Below are 19,119 nucleotides of genomic sequence, written 5' to 3' on the forward strand. Positions count from 1 at the left end.
TCTTTAATGAGCGAACTGGAAAGCAAGAACTGCGATACTCATGAAGCATGGCTTGGACAGGAAAGAAGAAACAGCAGTAGGGATAATATTTTTCCACTGAAGCTTCATTCTCCTTATTCTAAGAGCCACGTGAATATGTGCTGGGTGAACACTTTTGATGTAGGCTACTCTCTCCCACAAATGAAGCGTAAATCAAATTGTACAGACAGTATCGGTAAGAAATATTTTCTTAAAATAATTTATGACTTATTTTTCTAAATATTTCTAAACACTGGACTTAAAATGCATGCTTTCATTAACATCAATTTTATTTTACCAAAATGCATTTGTAGAAGACTGTGTCCATGCCAAATTTGGCATTAGACATTGCTTTCCACAAATAAACATCTGGAAAGATCGTTATACTAGAAAATTTTAGAATGAATTTATCCTCATTTCAGGTCCTTTAAGGCATTTGTGGGGCATGCTTTAGAACAATGAAAACCTCTGTGAAAATGTCTTCTGTCCTTTGACTCATTCTCCATTGATAAATAGTCATAGTTACCTAGTTTTTGCATATTAAGTTGTACTAGGCGTATTTGAAGCGCTGATAGAACTCAGTTCTTATTCACGGAGGCATTTGGTTTATTGGAACTGTTTGAATTATTCAACTACTTCCATAGCAAATACATTACTGTGTGATTATGTTTAATAGGCTCCTGTCATCCATCAAAGAATGAAGCATGTCACATGTTGAGGTAGAATACTCCTGACAGCATTTCAAATTCAATTCTCCAACTGGCATGGAAATAAGAAACTGCATTTGATACAAAGGAAGTATTGAGTTGGAAGAATTTCTTGAAAGTCCTCTTTCAACCCTGCTGGGGAAACTGTTGGTTTAACCTTTTGAAGAAAGAACTAGGTGGCTCCTCAGAGGTCCGACACTCATTGTTCACCCACAACTTGGAATGTTTGGGTCTATGCTGTGTCCAGCATTGCATATGAAGAAGGCAAGAGAAAATATTTTTAATTAAAAACCCTGATTGCCGGATTTTTTTATTAATTAAAAAAAATTAACAACAAATAAACAAAACAATAAGATATCATTCCATTCTACATATATAATCAGTAATTCTTAATATCATCACATAGTTGCATATTCATCATTTCTTAGAACATTTGCATCGATTTAGAAAAAGAAATAAAAAGACAATAGAAAAAGAAATAAAATGATAATAGAGAAAAAAAGTTATACATACCATACCCCTTACCCCTCGCTTTCATTTACCACTAGCATTTCAAACTAAATTTATTTTAACATTTGTTCCCTTTATTATTTATTTTTATTCCATATGTTCTACTCTTTTGTTGATATGGTAGATAAAAGGAGCATCAGACACAAGGTTTTCACATTCACAGAGTCACATTGTGACACACTGTGAAAGCTATATCATTGTTCAGTCATCATCAAGAAACATGGCTACTGGAACACAGTACTACATTTTCAGGCAGTTCCCTCCAGCCTCTCCACTATATCTTGAACAACAAGGTGATATCTACTTAATGCATAAGAATAACCTCCAGGATAACCTCTCGACTCTGTTTGGAATCTCTCAGCCATTGACACTTTGTCTCATTTCACTCTTCCCCCTTTTGGTCGAGAAGTTTCTCTCAATCCCTTGATGTTAATTCTCAGCTCATTCTAGGGCTTTTCTCAATCCCTTGATGCTGAGTTTCAGCTCATTCCTGGATCTCTGTCTCACGTTGCAAGGAAGGTCCACACCCCTGGGAGTCATGTCCCATGCAGAGAGGGGGAGGGTGGTGAGACTGCTCGTCGTGTTGGCTGGAGAGAGAGGCCACATCTGAGCAACAAAAGAGGCTCTTTTGGGGGTGACTCTTAGGCCTAGATTTTAAGTAGACTTGACCTATCCTTTGTGGGGTTAAGTTTCATATGAACAACCCTCAAGACTGGGGGCTCAGCCTGTAGCTTTGGTTGTCCCCACTGCTTGTGAGAATATCAAGAATTTGACTTGGGGAAGTTGAATTTCTCCCTGCTCTCACCATTCCCCGAAGGGGGCTTGCAAATACTTTTCCACTCACTGATCAAATCACTCAGGGATTCATCGGGTGATTGCCGGATTTTATTTTAAACTGGTGATTTGACAGCAATGAATATTTTAATTTTATATTTTTCAGAGGTTTGGTTAGTTACAATCTTTTTAAGGCTGAATCGAGTGGATAATTAAGGATACCAAGTTCATAATTGGCAAGATGATGAAATATAGAAGTAAAAAGAGTAAAATCAAGGTTATTTAAAATATATGAGGTATAACATTTAGGAATTAGTGTGGTGTGAGTGTGAATGGGTGGAGACACATCCGTATGGAAATCACCTAATCAATATGACCCACCCACAGTTGGGTGGGTTACATCTCCATGAAAACAACTTAATAAAAAAGATCCCACCCAACAATATAGAATGAGGATTAAAGAACACGGCTTTTCTGGGATGTTTTAGTTTGCTAGCTACCGGAATACAATGTACCAGAAATGGAATGGCTTTTAACAAGGGGAATTTAATGAGTTGCTAGTTTACAGTTCTAAGGCCAAGAAAATGTCCCAATTAAAACAAGTCTACAGAAATGTCCAATTTAAGGCATCTGGGGAAACATACCTTGGTTCAAGAAGGCTGACGACATTCAACGTTTCTCTCTCAGCTGGAAGGGCACATGGCAAACATGGCGGTGTCTGCTGGCTTTAATGTGGCTCTACCAAAAGGGACTCTCTCCAAAATGTTTAATCTTTTAAAGGATTCCAGCTAGCAACTCCACCTTCAGTGGGTGGAGACACACCTCCATGGAAATCATCTAATCAAAAGTTACCACCCACAATTGGGTGGGTCATATCTTCATAGAAACAATCAAAATGCTCCCACCCAGCAATATTGAATGAGGATCAAAGGGCATGGCTTTTCTGGGGTCCACCACAGATTGAGACTGGCACATGGGAGTACACAACAAATTCAAACCAGCACAAAAAGCATGATGAGATCTTGAATGAGTTCCTGTTCTTTCTGCATTCCAGTCACTGGGTTAAGCCTTGGTGACTTTAGGTCTTTTGATATTTTTTTTCTTTGGGGATTCTATAGTTGCAGTTTATTGTAACCTGGCAGAGAAATAGGTCTGAATATTGCCCCCTACTACCTGTAAAGGGCTATTTGTTGAAGGCCTGCCCCATCCCCATTTTAAATGCAGTCCTCCTTTCAGAGGCTCTAACTAAAATGTGTTTCTCTTTCTCATAGCACCTATTGTTGTCCAGTAGAGATTTGACTAATATTAATTAATGTCTGTCTTTCTTCTTGGACTGCAAACATTCATGATGCAAGGGACCGTGTCTGCTTTGCTCATTGCTGTACACTCATCAAATAGCACTGAGCACCCAGTAGGCGCTCAATAAGTATCAGCTGAATGATAACTACGAGCCTAGTAAGAACATCCCTACAATGTTCACACCTCTCTACTGCCTCTACTTTACAGGGTCCCTTTTTGGAAATATAGATATGGTTCCTTTGGCTGCTGGGTCCAACTCTTAAACTCAGTGTGGGAGTTCTTCAGGTCCACTGCTGACTCACACTGTTGGAAAGTGACACTAGTGGAAAGCTTTGGTTTCAGATCTAACTCAGAGATTTCTCTAAAAAATTTCTTGTGTGCTTGCTTCTCCACTCTGATTAGGATTTTGGCTTCCACCTCATTTCTTGTCTCTACTAGCTCTTATAAATGTTCATAATAATATTTCCCATTAACTCTCTCATGATCTTAAAAAATTTTACACTTGCTGATTCTAACCACACCACCTAAGTCATTTGTGCTGGTTTGAAAGGATGTATGCCCCCTCGAAAAGCCATATTTTAATCAAAATCCCATTTCATAAAGGTAGAATAACCCCTATTCAATACTGTATGTTTGAAACTGTAATCAGATCATCTCCCTGGATGATGTGATTTAGTCAAGAGTGGTTGTTAAACTGGATTAGGTGACGACATGTCTCCACCCATTTGGGTGGGTCTTGATTGGTTTATTGGAGTCCTATAAAAGAGGAAACATTTTGGAGGATGGGAGATTTGGAGAGAGCAGAGAATGCTGCAGCACCATGAAGCAGAGAGAGTCCATGAGCCAGCAACCTTTGGAGATGAAGAAGGAAAACACCTCCCAGGAAGCTTCATGAAACTGGAAGCCAGGAGAGAAAGCTAGCAGATGATGCTGTGTTTGCCATGTGCCCTTTCAGCTAAGAGAGAAACCCTGACTGTGTTCGCCATGTGCCTTTTCACTTTAGAGAGAAACTCTGAACTTCATCAGCCTTCTCGAACCAAGGTATCTTTCCCTGGCTGCCTTAGATTGGACATTTCCATAGCCTTATTTTAATTGGGATGCTTTCTCAGCCTTAGAACTGTAAACTAGCAACTTATTAAATTCCTCTTTTTAAAAGCCATTCCATTTCTGGTATATTGCATTCCGGCAGCTAGCAAACTAGATCATTAAACATGTATAGTACAATAGTCCCAGGATGTAAACAAGCTGAATAACTCAGAAATGTTAAGTGAATTACTCTAGGTTTTGTAGCAAGTAATTGATAGAACCGAAATTGGAAACTCCTAGAATCTAAATTCCTTGAAAATAGGGCCTCTGTCTTATATATTTGAGTTTTCCTTACTGTGCCCAGCACAGTAACTAGCATCTATGAGAAACTTGTTAAATATTTGTTGAATGAAAACTCCAAATTTTCTCTGGAGTGGGTGACCCATGGCCCATGGTGCATCAGCTGATTCTAAGACCCCCACGACATCTCCCCTCAACTAACCTTCCGAAGCTATGTGAACTTTTGAATTTGCATTTGAATGTCCAAATTCCAAATGTATCTAACCAAACCCACTAAAACAGCCCACATTCTCATTTTTCACATCATGAACAATGGCACCACCATTTTTAGTCCACCTAAAGTTGAAATCTGCCCTTTGATTCTTCAATCTCTGTTACTCCACACAGCCATTCAGCGGTCAGGTTCTCTGGATTCTACTTGTACAATGCCTCTGTGTTTTCATTTCGATTCCCACAGCTACCACTCCAATTCACACTCTCATTAACGATCAACTAAATAATTATAATGACATTTCTGACTTTCCCTACCTCTGGGCTCTCTCCATTACAATACTGTGTGAATATCATTGCTGCATAAATCTTTCAGGTTAGGATCTGTCCTTCTCAAAAACTTTCAATAACTTCTTACCCTATTTTGTCCAAATTTAAGTTCCATGGAATCCAAAGTCCACCAAAAATTGATGGCAAATCTTTTACTAACCTAATTTCTCTGGGCAAGCCAAATGGAGCTCCTGTATTGCCAGAAATCCCCTCATTTCCCTGCTCCATGCTGCCAATGACCATGATTTCTTCCTTATGTTCAGATGCTATGTCATGGCCTGACCATCTCAAATGAATGCTCTTCCAGGAATTTTTTTCTTGGTTCCTGCTGCCAGAAGACAGCTTGTCATCTTTTAACATTCTAAGGATGTTCTGGGGCTGCTGTTATTTCATATCTGCCTTGTGTGATAGTTTTGTTGCACAGATATTTCCCCAGTAGACGATGAGACTAGGGGCCTTGACTTAGCTTCAGATCTTGTAGCACCAAGCTTGCTGTCTTATATGTAGTGGAATTTATACTCTTTTTTTTTTGGCGGGGCAGGGGGTGCATGGTCTGGGAATTGAACCCGGGTCTCCCATATGAAAGGTGAGCATTCTACCACTGAACCACTATGTGGTGGAATTTAAATGGCTCCTTTTCCTTTGTTTTCCTCTATTTGTGCCATTTACATACCAAAACAATAAACAAAAAACCCCACTTACTTGTTGTGTACATCCTATAAAGGTGATAAACCCAAATTATATATCTACAGCTCACTGCCCTGCTTATTGATTTACTCCATGTATCTGAAATTACTTACTAGCCTCATATACAGTAAGTAATATTTATATTTAAAATACAAACATTTAAAGAGTGCATAGCATATGATGACTCAAAACTGTAGGTAGTTATTCCTCGTTCCAATTAATTTTCAATAGGAAAATGAAAAATTTCAAGAAAAACTTAAAATACAACATTTAAGGACACAATGGGAGGAGCCACTAGACTGGTCCTTGGCCTACTCCATGGAATGCAAGTTTCTGGCTCCTAAAAATAGCTACAGTTATCTTTTTGGCTGCCTTTGAATGGCAGTGACTGGCATTAGTGGGATGTTCTCCTAAGGATGAAAAATGAAGTTTGAAAAAATGTTCATTACCATCAGGATGTATGTTGACCACACTGATTTTTCATCTGCCAAAATTTGTACACTGGCTTCCGTCTCATCCGGAGACCTCTGGAACTTAAAGTAATTGATCAAATTAGCCCAACTATAATCCCTCACTAGTTCTGTTAACAATTGTGGCTTGTTAACCTTAGCCCACACTATTTATTTAAACCGTGTGGATGACATCATGAAAACCATCCCCACTTCATCAAAGCAGGATGCAGGCTATGAAAAACAATTTGGTTTCAAACCACTCTGAAATGGTCTTTCTTCTTTTCTTCCCTGTATTAAAAGATAAAATGTAAAACCTCAGTTCTGAGCCGTTTGATTTCCTCTATAGCTTTGCCTCCCCCAGAGAAATGGAAGCATTTTCATGGCCCTGGAATCAAGCAAACTAAAAAATATCAAACAAGTTTGCTTCAGTCTTGGAAAAGGATAATTGATTACAGAATTTTTTTTTCCCTTTTATTCTTCATTTGCCAAAATCACTTTTACATGTGGTATAATGGCTTCCTGTACCACAGCTGGGCAGCTGATGCCCAGCAATACTTTCATGCTAGAATTAGCCACAGGACTAGCAAATTATTTCGCTTGGGTTGTGATTGTTTTCCTTCTTATGTTCCTATGCAAGTCCTGATCTTCTTTGGTGAGAAAGGCTGGTGCCCTCTCACTTCCTGAGGCATGCTAAGTTCCTTGGCTACAATGGTGTTTCTGCTGTCTCAGATCCAAAATCATTCCACAGCCACAGCTTTTTTCTTAGTATAAATATTATTATCTATGATTTAAAAAATATTGGTAGGAGATGAGTAGATTGGCAATTCAGAAAGGAGCTATTGCTTTATGGTTGGCTCCAATATGAGCCAACATTTCAAAAGAAGAAATGAAACACAAACACATAATAGAATAAATAACAAATTTACTTTGTGAGTGCCGGGCAAATCTTTAGTACTTTTTTTTTAGCCTGTATTTCCTTGACACCTTGGGTGATACCTGCTATTTAAGTTGTGATCTTTCATTCATTTAATTAACTAACTTTCCATGTGTTACAAAGCCCTGTACTAAAGAGGTATTACTATGAGGGAATAAAAATGTATAAAGTCATGTCATTGTCCATAAGAAATTAATAGTCTAGTTTGGCATTTCTGAAATTGTATTCTTTGGAACAGTAGTTCTACAATATGCTGTGTGAAAAAATAATTCCATGTATAAAGAATTTTGACTTCTCTCTTGGAAAGTCACCACGTACTAAAGTCTCTGAGATATTCTGAACTGAAAAACCCTGTGAAACTTGTTTAACCTAGAATTTACCAAATTTATTTGATCATGAATCTGCTCTTTTTTTTTCTATTTGATACCAATAAATATCTGATGGAATAGATTTTGGGGAGTACTGACCCAGGAAGCTTAGGTACAGCAATTATGTACTCTATTTACTTTGTATCATACTCAGAAGTAACCGCAATTTGTTTTTAGGAATACTTAATTAAATTAATATATTGTCTGACCCAAGTGGTTAGAGCAGTGGCTCCCAGCTCCAGTCCAAGGACAGTGTTTGCTCTCTGCATTATTATTTCTTAGGGGAGGATTTATAAATACAAATTCCTGAACTTGATTCCTTAAGTTATGATTCAGTAGGTTTGAAGTTGAGTCTGAGAATTTGCATTAATAATTCCCAAGTGCTTCTAACACATAGCAAATGAGGCCGAAGTTCAGCATTTGTTCAATCAAGGTTCTCCATTGCATGGTCACAAGCTAAAATCAGTTTTGAAAACATGGGCCCATTGTCATCCATCAAGAATGTAAATAAGCTGGCCAAGCCCAAAGCGCTATACCTGAAGGTAGGTTAACAGACTTATCTTCACATTTAGGATAAAGAATAACATTTTTTGTTTTTCAAATTTAGCTCAACCGCATGAACTTACAGAACGTGGATTGGACCCAAGAGAAAAGTAGAGAATGGTTAAATGATAGATTTATTTAAAGTTGATCTATCCTTCTCCATCATGAATCAATACTACTGTCAGGTGCCTCCTTGCTATCTATAATGAATGATAACATTTGGCAAGAGGGTGAAAAAGAGATTGGAAATATTTCTTGAATTGGGAGTTCTTTTGACCATATGTGAGATTGTTGCAATGATTTTGCTGTCCACCCCATTAAAAAGAAATCTTTAACACTGAGAAGATTGGTCTCAAAGTCTGGCAAGACCATGAATTTAAAAACCTTGAATGATAAGACAGTGATAAGATGATTATTTCTACATCAGCATTGTAAATGCTATACAACAGCAATAAAAATTTCCATAAGACCACAAACTTCATATTTTTTTAATAACAAAAATGTTCTGTATAGATCTATGTACTGAAAAGGTCTCTCTATAAAATATATCACATAAATCAGAGGTTAGTCCTGGTTTGGTCCTCCTCTTATTAAAATTCAGATTGTAAGTATTTTCTGTTTCATTGTTATTTGTCATGTATTCTTGATAAACAAAGTTAATTGATGGATAGCTTATTCCTGAAAACAATCTGAAGAAAGATCTTCCTGAAGGTCAAATTAGTCAATAAAAGTGGTACTAACTTGAAAGATTTTATAAAGCCTTTAAGATTATTTCCTGGGGTAAAACATGAGAATTGAACATTAGTTTTTCAAAGCCTGTAAAAATTTTTAAGATTTAGTAGTAGCGGATTACACTTCTTTTTTTGGTTGAATAACCTAATTTTGACCTTCTTGATGAGGTTTTATATGGAAGACAAGAGTCTTTAGAATTGTCTCATTGGATTTGTTAAATAATTTGGTACATCCATATAATTAAATGTTATGTCATGATTAAAAGTGATCATATAGCTCTATATCAATTGCCATGGAAATATATTCATTATGTAAAAGGAAAAGAAAAAGATGCTCAAGATTTACCATTAAGTGAAAAAGTGGGATACCAAACAGTTCGATTTTAGCATCTAAATATTTAATATACAAATGCACAAATAGATAGTAATAAAGTTTGTTGAATTGATGCCACATGCCAGGCACCTTTATAAGTATTTTGTACACACTTATCTATTAAAATTTTCATGACAACCCATTAAGGTGCCTGCTCTTATAACTTCCTTCATATTTGAGAAGCCAAGTTATTTGCTCAAGGTCACAAGCCAGTACCTAAAGTATTAATTTTGTTATTTAATGGTGGTACATTACAGTGATTTTTCATACCTTTATCTGTTGTCACAATTTTTCTTCAATCAGCATGTATTCTTTTTTTTCTAATGCAGTAATACCTTTCCTTTTTTTTTAGTAATACTTTTTCAATAAAATTTTTATGAAGTACTATATATACACACACATACAGAAAAATGTAAAAATCATTGACATAGTTCCAAGGTAAGTTTATACACCTGTGTTCCTAGCACCCCAGAAGCAACCCTTATATCCCATCCCTGTCACTAACCCTTCAAGAGCAACAATTGTTCTGACTTCTAGTTTAGTTTTGTCTGTTTTTGACCTACATTAAAAGGAATCAAATAGTATATATATATATATATATATATATATATATATATATATATATATATATATATCATGCTTGTCTTTTGCTTAATATTATATTTGTGAGAGAGGTTTATCCACATTCTTTATTTTTATTTTTATTTTTTTAAACATAACAACATACAACACGTGCATTCTTACCATATGATCATTCCATTCTTGGTATATAATCAATAACTCACAGTATCATCACATAGTTGTATATTCATCACCATGATCATTTCTTAGAACATTTACATCAATTTGGAAAAAGAAATAAAAAGAAAAAAGGAAAAAACTCAAATATGCTATACTGCTTATCTCTCCCTCTCATTGACTGCTAGTATTTCCATCTACCCAATATATTTTAGCCTTTGTTTCCCCTATTTTTTTTCTATATCCCTTACCTCTTCCTTTCATTGATCACTAACACTTCAATCTACTAAATTTATATTAACATTTGTTCCCCCTATTACTTATTTGTTTTTAATCCATACGTCTAATCCATCCTGTCCACGTCATAGATAAAAGGAGCATAAGACACAAGGTTTTCACAATCACACAGTCGCATTGCAAAAGCTATATCATTATATAATCATCTTCAAGAAACATGGCTACTGGAACATAGTTCTACATTTTCAACTACTTCCCTCCAGCTTCTCCAATATACCTTAACTAAAAAGGTGATATCTACATAATGCGTAAGAATAACCTCCAGGATAACCTCTCGACTCTTTTTGAAATCTCTCAGCCATTGACACTTTATTTTGCCTCATTTCTCTCTCCCCCCTTTTGGTCTAGAAGGTTTTCTCAATCCCTTGAGCATGTATTCTTTTGAAATTAAAATAAAAAGAAACAAATCTTGGATGAAAATGAAGAACTCTTCCCCTACCTAAAAGATCGTACTAATAGATTGAACTAGAGCCTCCAATGATATCCTATTATTCAGAGTTCAGTCTAGCAGTCTAAACTAAGCTCTCTAAAGACTGCATATTGTCTTTACATTATACATAGGGGTATACAAACTCTTCAGTGTAGTGCGTTCTCTAGTCCAAGATGAGTCAGTGGCAAAGAATTGGCAAGACATTCCAGTGTATCTAATGACTTGGATTACAGTTTAAGAGTTTGCTATTGCTGGATGGTAATTTAATTTTATTTTGTATTTGTCATATTAAAAGGTCTTAGAGCACAAGTCTACTTGATAGCCATGCCCGTGCTGCAAATCTTCTGCCCAAACTGAAAACACTGCCTTCCTCCTGGTTTGTTTAATGGACTCACAGTGACTCACTTGACAACTGCTCAGTAATCAGGAGAAAAAGGGCTTTGAAGTTTCTCTGAGCTCAAGCCCTGGAAGACATATACAAACTTTTATTAGAGGTTCTTATGAAATGCCCAGGAAATTCACATTATCACATTTTATGTTTGCTAAATAATATAAGAAAAACAAATCTTTTGTCAATCAGATGACTTTACGGTTTTATAAATTCCATCATTTTCAAATCAGAGCCATCACCCCTCCTACATGTGATATTTAACTCTGTTTTGTTTTTCCTAAGAAATAAGTTCTAGAAGCAACCTCAGGGAAGTGCAATTTATTTCATTCTCTTGGATAAACTTATAATTTAGCTCTTTAATGCCAGATTATCATATACAGCCCTGGAAAGTTTCCAATCCCTTGTAGCACTACAATTGAAACAGAATTTGTTGAGGAAATATTATATACATTTCTAGCAGAAATGTGATAGGAGTATTGAGAAAAGAAAAGAAACATAAATGTATGTCACTATTCTATCACTCATATTGATTTCTTGGGTTCCATCGATCAAGGGAAATTTAGAAATTTCAATTTTGAAATTGGGTGTTTCCAATAGAGAACACAAAATTGTTAAGGTGACAAGTGATATTTAGGGGGTTTAGTGTTAGCTTGTAGAGTCAGGAGAATGTAAAGAAAATAAAGTTGGGATATTTTTCTAGTTGCAAACATAACATATACACTGTAAAAAAGCAAAACTGTACAGAAAGATAGAAAGAAAAAAATCATACAAAATCTCCATGCCTAGAGATAATTGTTTGTTTTTTCTTTTCATTTTTAAGCAGTTTTATTCACATATCACACAATCCAACCTAAGTAGAAAGTCAGCGGCTCCTGGTATAATGACATAATGACACCACAATCTATATGAGGACATTTCAATTTCTTGCCCAAAGAATCTCATTTCCCTCCTCCATATCCCCTGCTTATTGGCATTTAGCTTTGGCATAATGTCTTTGTGGCATTCAATGGAAGCATATTACAATGTTACTGTTGACTATAGACCCTAATATGCATTGATTGTATTTTGTCCCATATACCATCCCATTTTCAACACCTTGCAATGTTGACATTCATTTGTTCACCCTCATGGAAAACCATTCTTATATTTGTACATTTAATCACCATCATTGTTCACTTTTGGCGTTGTTAAGTTGTATATGTTTAGGCATTTAGACATATTTATATCTAGGCATCACCAAGCTATGTATCACTAAGTTATATATGAACATTATAGTATAATGTTCATATTTTAAAATATATCTCCATTTTCCCTTTTTTCAGCATTTTATTATGTTGAACTTAAAACAATTTCTAGATTAAATAGAATAGTGTCATAAACCTGGTATGTGTCATTGCTGAGCTGCTACAATGATCAATTCAAGTTTTATCTTATTTCTTCTGTATTCCCATTCCCTCCTCCCCATATTCTTTTTATTTGATTAAAGAAAGTGTAGGTATACAGAAAAATCATGTATGAAATAGTGTCCCCATACATCATCCTATTATTAAAGCATTAAATTAATGTAGTAAATTTGTTACAATTGATGAAAGAATATGTAACATTTTAATTGTGCTATTAACTGTAGTCACGGCTTGAAAATTTTTGTTATGCACATTTCTTGCCAAAAAATGCAACCAAAATTCTTTTTTTTCTTTTTAGTTCTTTAAACAAAGGTTTATTGGTGGCTGTGTTTTCTGACTACAATGCATATTTCTCAACTTCAAATATTTGTGAGTCAGAATCTTTTGACCATAAAAATATGTGTAATATGTTGCTGGTCAACAAATGATCCATCTAGCCTATGATGAAATAAAAAGAAAACAAAAAAATTCATACATACCATACCTCTTACCCTTCCCTTTCATTGATCACCAGCATTTCAATCTACTCAATCTATTTTAACATTTGTTCTCCCTGTTATTTATTTATTTTTAGTCCATATGTTTTACTTGTGTGTCAATAAGGTAGATAAAAGGAGCATCAGACACAAGGTTTTCACAATCACACAGTCGCATTGCAAAAGCTATATTATTATACAATCATCTTCAAGAAACATGGCTACTGGAACACAGCTCTACATTTTCAGGCAATTTCCTCCAGCCTCTGCATTACACCTTAACTAAAAAGGTAATATCTATTTAATGCATAAGAATAACCTCCAGGATAACCTCTCGACTCTGTTTGGAATCTCTCAGTCATTGACACTTTATTTTGTCTCATTTCTCTTTTCTCCCTTTCGGTCAAGAAGGTTTTCTCAATCCCTTGATGCTGAGTCTCAGCTCATTCTGGGATTTCTGTCCCATGTTGCCAGGAAGGTTTATACCTCTCGGAATCATGTCTCACGTAGAGAGGGGGAGGGCAGTGAGTTTGCTTGTCATGTTGGCTGGAGAGAGAGGCCACATCTGAGCAATAAAAGAGGTTCTCTTGGGGGTGACTCTTAGGCCTAATTTTAAATAGGCTTAGCCTATCCTTTACATGGTTAAGTTTCATATGTACAAACACCAAGACTGGGGCTTAGCCTATTGCTTTGGTTGTCCCCACTGTTTGTGAGAATATCAAGAATTCTCCAGTTGGGAAAGTTGAATTTTCCCCCTTTCTCACCATTCCCCAAAGGGGACTTTTTTATTCACTGTTCAAATCACTCTGGGATTTGTCAGGGTATGGCTCTGGATTTGTCCATTTTTTCACCCTTAACTTTTACTCATCTGTCCATACCATAGATAAAGGAACATCAGACACAAGGTTTTCACAATCACATAGTCACGCTATACATGTTATATCTTTATACAATCATTTTCAAGAAAAAAAGCTACTGGAGCACTCTACAGCTTCAGGTACTTCCCTTTAGCCACTCAAAAATACCATACACTAAAAAGGGATATCTATACAATGTGCAAGAACAACCCCCAGGACAACCTCTGGACTCTGTTCGAAATCCCTCTTGTTACAATTGATGAAAGGATGTATAATATACTTAAATTGTGCTATTAACTTCAGTCATGGTCTAAACTTGTGATTTGTACGTGTTCACACATTTACATATTTTGTTGCTCTGCATTGTCAGAGAGCGTTTATTGAGCTTACAGAATGTGTGAACCAAGGGGAAATAATCCTGCCCTAATTTGGTTAATAGAAATGGAAATCTGTTACAAACCTGTTACTACTAACAGAACTTATATTGGCATTTTTTAAGGGGCATGTGTCTGACTCTTTTGTTTTGGTAACTGAAAGTTAGTATGAAGGACAATAACTCAGCTGTGGGCCAGTGCTCAGGGTTTTGGTAAATTCTTGCCAAATATGTTTTTCCATGCATATTTTGCAAAGCAAATAGTAATTTTGTTGCACAGCTCAGCTTCATGCATTCAGTCCCATTTCCTCTGAAGAAATCATAAAAGTGAGATGCCAATCATAAAGTGAGATGCCACCCGCAATTCAAGTTGGTTAAATGTTACCTCTAGCTTTTAATGAAAATGTAAAACCCATGGGCCCAATTCTTCTTATTTGGCTCTCTATGTGGAAAGGGTGAGCTGAATAGAAGTATTTAAGGACAGACTGGGAACTTTTGAGAAAAATTAAACTAGGGATTAACCCAGTTGCACTAAGCGTTGCTTTAAGTTCTTTTTTGACCTTGTCTTATAAACATAGACTATTTTAGTAACCTTGACTGCTTGGTAAAGTTGACTGGTCAACATAGCATCTCCCTGGGTGGTAGGTTCCTAAGCAATGAAACATAAGACTAAGAGACAGAGGTAATCGTATGTTTAATATTTGGATTTTTGCTTCAGGACATGTTATATAGACTCTTTAAAAGCAAAAGCGTTTTCATACTCACATTTCTGATTCATTTGGGGGCCATACTTTTATTGCCACATGGACTTTCCGAAACCTCAAGCTCATTTTGCTTGTTGATGCAGGGGTATAATATATTTTATTAATTTGGCATTTGTTTATTATTATTGTCAGTGAATCTGCACATCTGAAATTTATTTTTAGTTAATGAATGCTGTTGAACATGAGTGGGCCTCTCACATGCCAAGAAGATATCCCAGGAATGGTTTCTGTGCTTTATTTATCTTTTCTTTATGGCACATTTTCTTAGGTTTGGGGGGCAAAAGCTTTCAGCATTTTAAGATGTAATCCTCTTCAGGGTATGTGCAAGATTCTAGAAACTGGTAAAAATTTTAATTTAAAAAATTTTTTATTAAGAAATAATTGTTTTTGGCCCAGCTTTTACTAGAGGGTAGAATAATAACAGAATCCTTTTATATTACTATAAATTGATATATTAAAATTTTACAAAGTATGGTTTGTCAGGCAACATGATCTGAATTTATAGACTTTGGATGATTCTGCATCAATGATCCCTTTATTGGTGATGAGATTTAGAAGTCAACAGGTTTTCAGTCATACCTGGAGGAATTATGCAGAGTGAGGGCTATCCACTCAGTTATTATTATGTTTACAATGGACCTCACAGGGTTCTTGTGAGGATTTAATGAAATTATACATGATGTTTCAAGCATTCTGCCTTGGAAGCATATAGCAGAGGCTCAAGAAATGTTACACTCTTACATTCATAATCCAGGCTTTCCTGATAGCCTTGCACCCACTCCCATCTCCAGAATTGTTATTCCCATTTTACAGATAAAGAAACTGAGGTTTAGAGAAATTAAGGAACTTTTCCAATTCACATAACTAGTAAGTGATAGAATTGGGATTCATACCTAGACTTGCTGATGTTTGGACTTAACCACTGCAATATTTAATAGTGTCCCTAAATTCGGTATTTTTACCTCTGGTAGTATATTAAAATGTAATGCGTGTGTGTGTGTGTATAATTCACCTAAGGTTTGAGTTGTTAGGTCAGATAGTAACTTAATGAACTTTTTGAGGAACTGCCAAATTGTTTTCCAATGCAGCTGCACCATTTTGCATTCCCATCAGCAGTGTATGACGGCTCCAATTTCTCCATATCCTTATTAACACTTGTCATTGTCTGCCTTTTTTTATTCTTGTGGGTGTAAACTGGCACATTTATTTCAATGTATATTTGAAAATAATGTATTATCACATTAAACTCATGATATTGTTTGTTGTCCATCTATGGCAGTGATGAGTTTTCTTAAATATATTTTAATTTTAATTAGAAAGAAATGAGTCATTTAAAGAAAATAAGCATGTAAATAATGTATAGATGAAATGAGGTTCTAGCAAAATTTGTGAAGATATGACATTGGTCCAGTTATTTGCCTTCTCTGGGCTCAGTTTCCTCCTCTGTAATGAAAAGGGACATTGGATTGTTATGGGGATTAAATGAACTAATATTTATAAAAAAAAGTGCTCAGAATAGTACCTGTAGAAGTATGTGCTAAATAAATAGGGAAGGAGGTACTGAATGACTGAAGTTTGCATAGCTTATGATACTTATGAATGAGTCTATATTAGCAGAGACTGATTTCTTCTATGGAAGGTATTCAGTTGATGCTTAACTAATAAAATGAATGGCTGAGTGAATACTCGTGGCTTGAGTTTCCCATCTTAGCCCAGGCTAGCATGATAAAAACTCTGTGGAAATGGAGAATTTCCTCTGAGGGTCAGGGAAGATGGCCTGGCAACACCTGCACAGGTGGGTCAGTACTGAGTCCACAGGTAAAGTCCAAGCTGTCTGCAGTACCAGGCACCACTGAAGAAGCTGGTGCTTGCAGAAATGTATGAATGACACTTGTCTTTGTTTTTTCCCTGGGTTCTTGGCTTTTTTCCTCTTTCTTTGTTTTTTAGTTTTTATTGCTATATATAATATATGCATATATTGTGTATTTACATACTATGTAATCATTCAAAGTGTGCAATCAACGGTTCACAATATCATCATGTAGCTGTGCATTTATCATCACAATCGACTATTTAAAAACATATTTTTATTGTGAACAACAAACAAACATGCAAGTATTCTTAACATGGTTACAATCAATGGCTAAAATATCATCACAGAGTTGTGTATTCATCACCATGATCATTTTTTGAACATTTGCATCTCTCCAGCAAAAGAAATAACTACGTGATGATAGTGTGAGCCATTGATTGTAACCATGTCAAAAATTTTGTGTCTTCCATGTTTGTTCGCTGTTTATAATAAAAAAAAATTGTGAAAAATAGCATATATACAAAAAAGCAATACACTTCAAAGCACACCGCAACAATCTGTTTTAAAACAGATTTCAGAGTTTGGCATGGGTTACAATTCCATAATTTTAGATTTTTGCTTCTAGCTGCTTTAAGATACTGGAGACTAAAAGAAATATCAGCACTCATACTCATTTGTTAAACCCTACCTTCTCTGTATAACTCTACCATCATTTTTTATCTTTCTCCCACTCTGCCAGGGGTATTTGGGCAATGTTGTAGATAATATGGGATGGGGAGATGGAACTAGTTGATGTTCTGGAGCCTTATTTCTTTTTTATGTAAATTGCTAATCAACTGTGGGGCTTGGCCTCAATGCTCCCTCCTTTTGACAGAAGGCAAGTACATTATTCCAAATTATGATGGTATCTTGTGGAATCTCTATAACAGGATTTGGTCTGGACAAGGTTCTTCTGAGGGACAAAATTGCAATCCACAGCAGCCTCCCGGCCTCTAGGGAAGTGAAATTCAAACAACTCCCTTCTCTTACCAGGTTCCTTCTCTCACACTAGGGTATCAGAATTTACGCATTCATAAATTAGATGGCAAAATAAAAATGATTGTCCTACATTAGATGGAACATAAAGAATTTACTTGAGTAGAGCAAGAGAGTTAATGATGAAAAATATTTCCACTGAAATGAAAAAAAACACTTTAATTTTCATTTACAGAATTATGAGCAGTGTAATGTTCTCTGCTCAGCAGTGCCACTGTTTTATGTGTCCTTACAGTTAATAACTTATTTTAGGTATTAAATCTGTCACATTCCTTTTACTTGGGCCAGCGGTGAAGAATTTACAGCAAGAGACCCAGATCTGACCCAGCAATTTGAAAACATAACACAGATATGAATCCAATTATTCTCCATCTAAATGCTGACATTTATGCCCTGCATCAATATACGGCTTCTAAACCAGTTCTATTTAATGCCTGACTCATCAAAGCCAACCCTGTAATAAAAGCCAAAGGATTATTTCACACCCACTTTCAGAATAGAGTTGACGAAAGAGGAAAAAAAGCATCAGCCTGCTCCATGTATATAGATACTGACATAAAACGTATTTTGAAAAGTTGGGTAAGGAACCCACTATATGCTCCTCCCTGGTGTGCTGGTCTTTTCCCCATTCTCAGCTACCCTCACCCCGAGAAAGAAAGAGTTGCTTGTGCAAGTTCATAAAATAAAACAAATTACTTCTGCAAGAGGAATATATCAGTGGGTTGCTGCTTAGGGCTAGGGGTTCCTGCCAAAGGCACCGATCATTTTCTGTTTTTATTCTCTGGAACATCAGCAACTGGAGCTGCTGAAAGTGTTTCCATATAAAATTGTAACTGGATCAAACAGTGGCCGTTTTGAAGGAAGGGGAGGCAAAGGGAAGGACGGGGAGAGGGGCTTCCTTTGGAGAAAAATGACTGAAAGTTCAGGGATGTGGCAGAGATAAAAATTAGCTTTAGTAAATGTAAAATGAGGCATCTTATTTTATCTCTGCGATGGAGAGATAGGGAAACATAGTCTAGGACTGGCTAAAGAGTGATACATACAAAGATTGTGAACTAGTGCTTCAAGCAAAGAGGAAAGGACACTTTTTTTTTAGTGTAAAAAAATTTAATTATGTCATAATTATTAAACTACATTTTGGAGTCTTCCAAAATTAATTTTCTCCTATAAATAATCTAATTTTGACCTTCATTACTTAGGATGAATATATTTTCTATAATGCAAAATTTTTAGGAAACATCAAGACCATTTAAGGCATAATACAAAAGAAACTTTCATAT

This window comes from Tamandua tetradactyla, chromosome 21 (genome assembly GCF_023851605.1).
Source record: "Tamandua tetradactyla isolate mTamTet1 chromosome 21, mTamTet1.pri, whole genome shotgun sequence".
NCBI classification, from domain to species: Eukaryota; Metazoa; Chordata; class Mammalia; order Pilosa; family Myrmecophagidae; genus Tamandua; species Tamandua tetradactyla.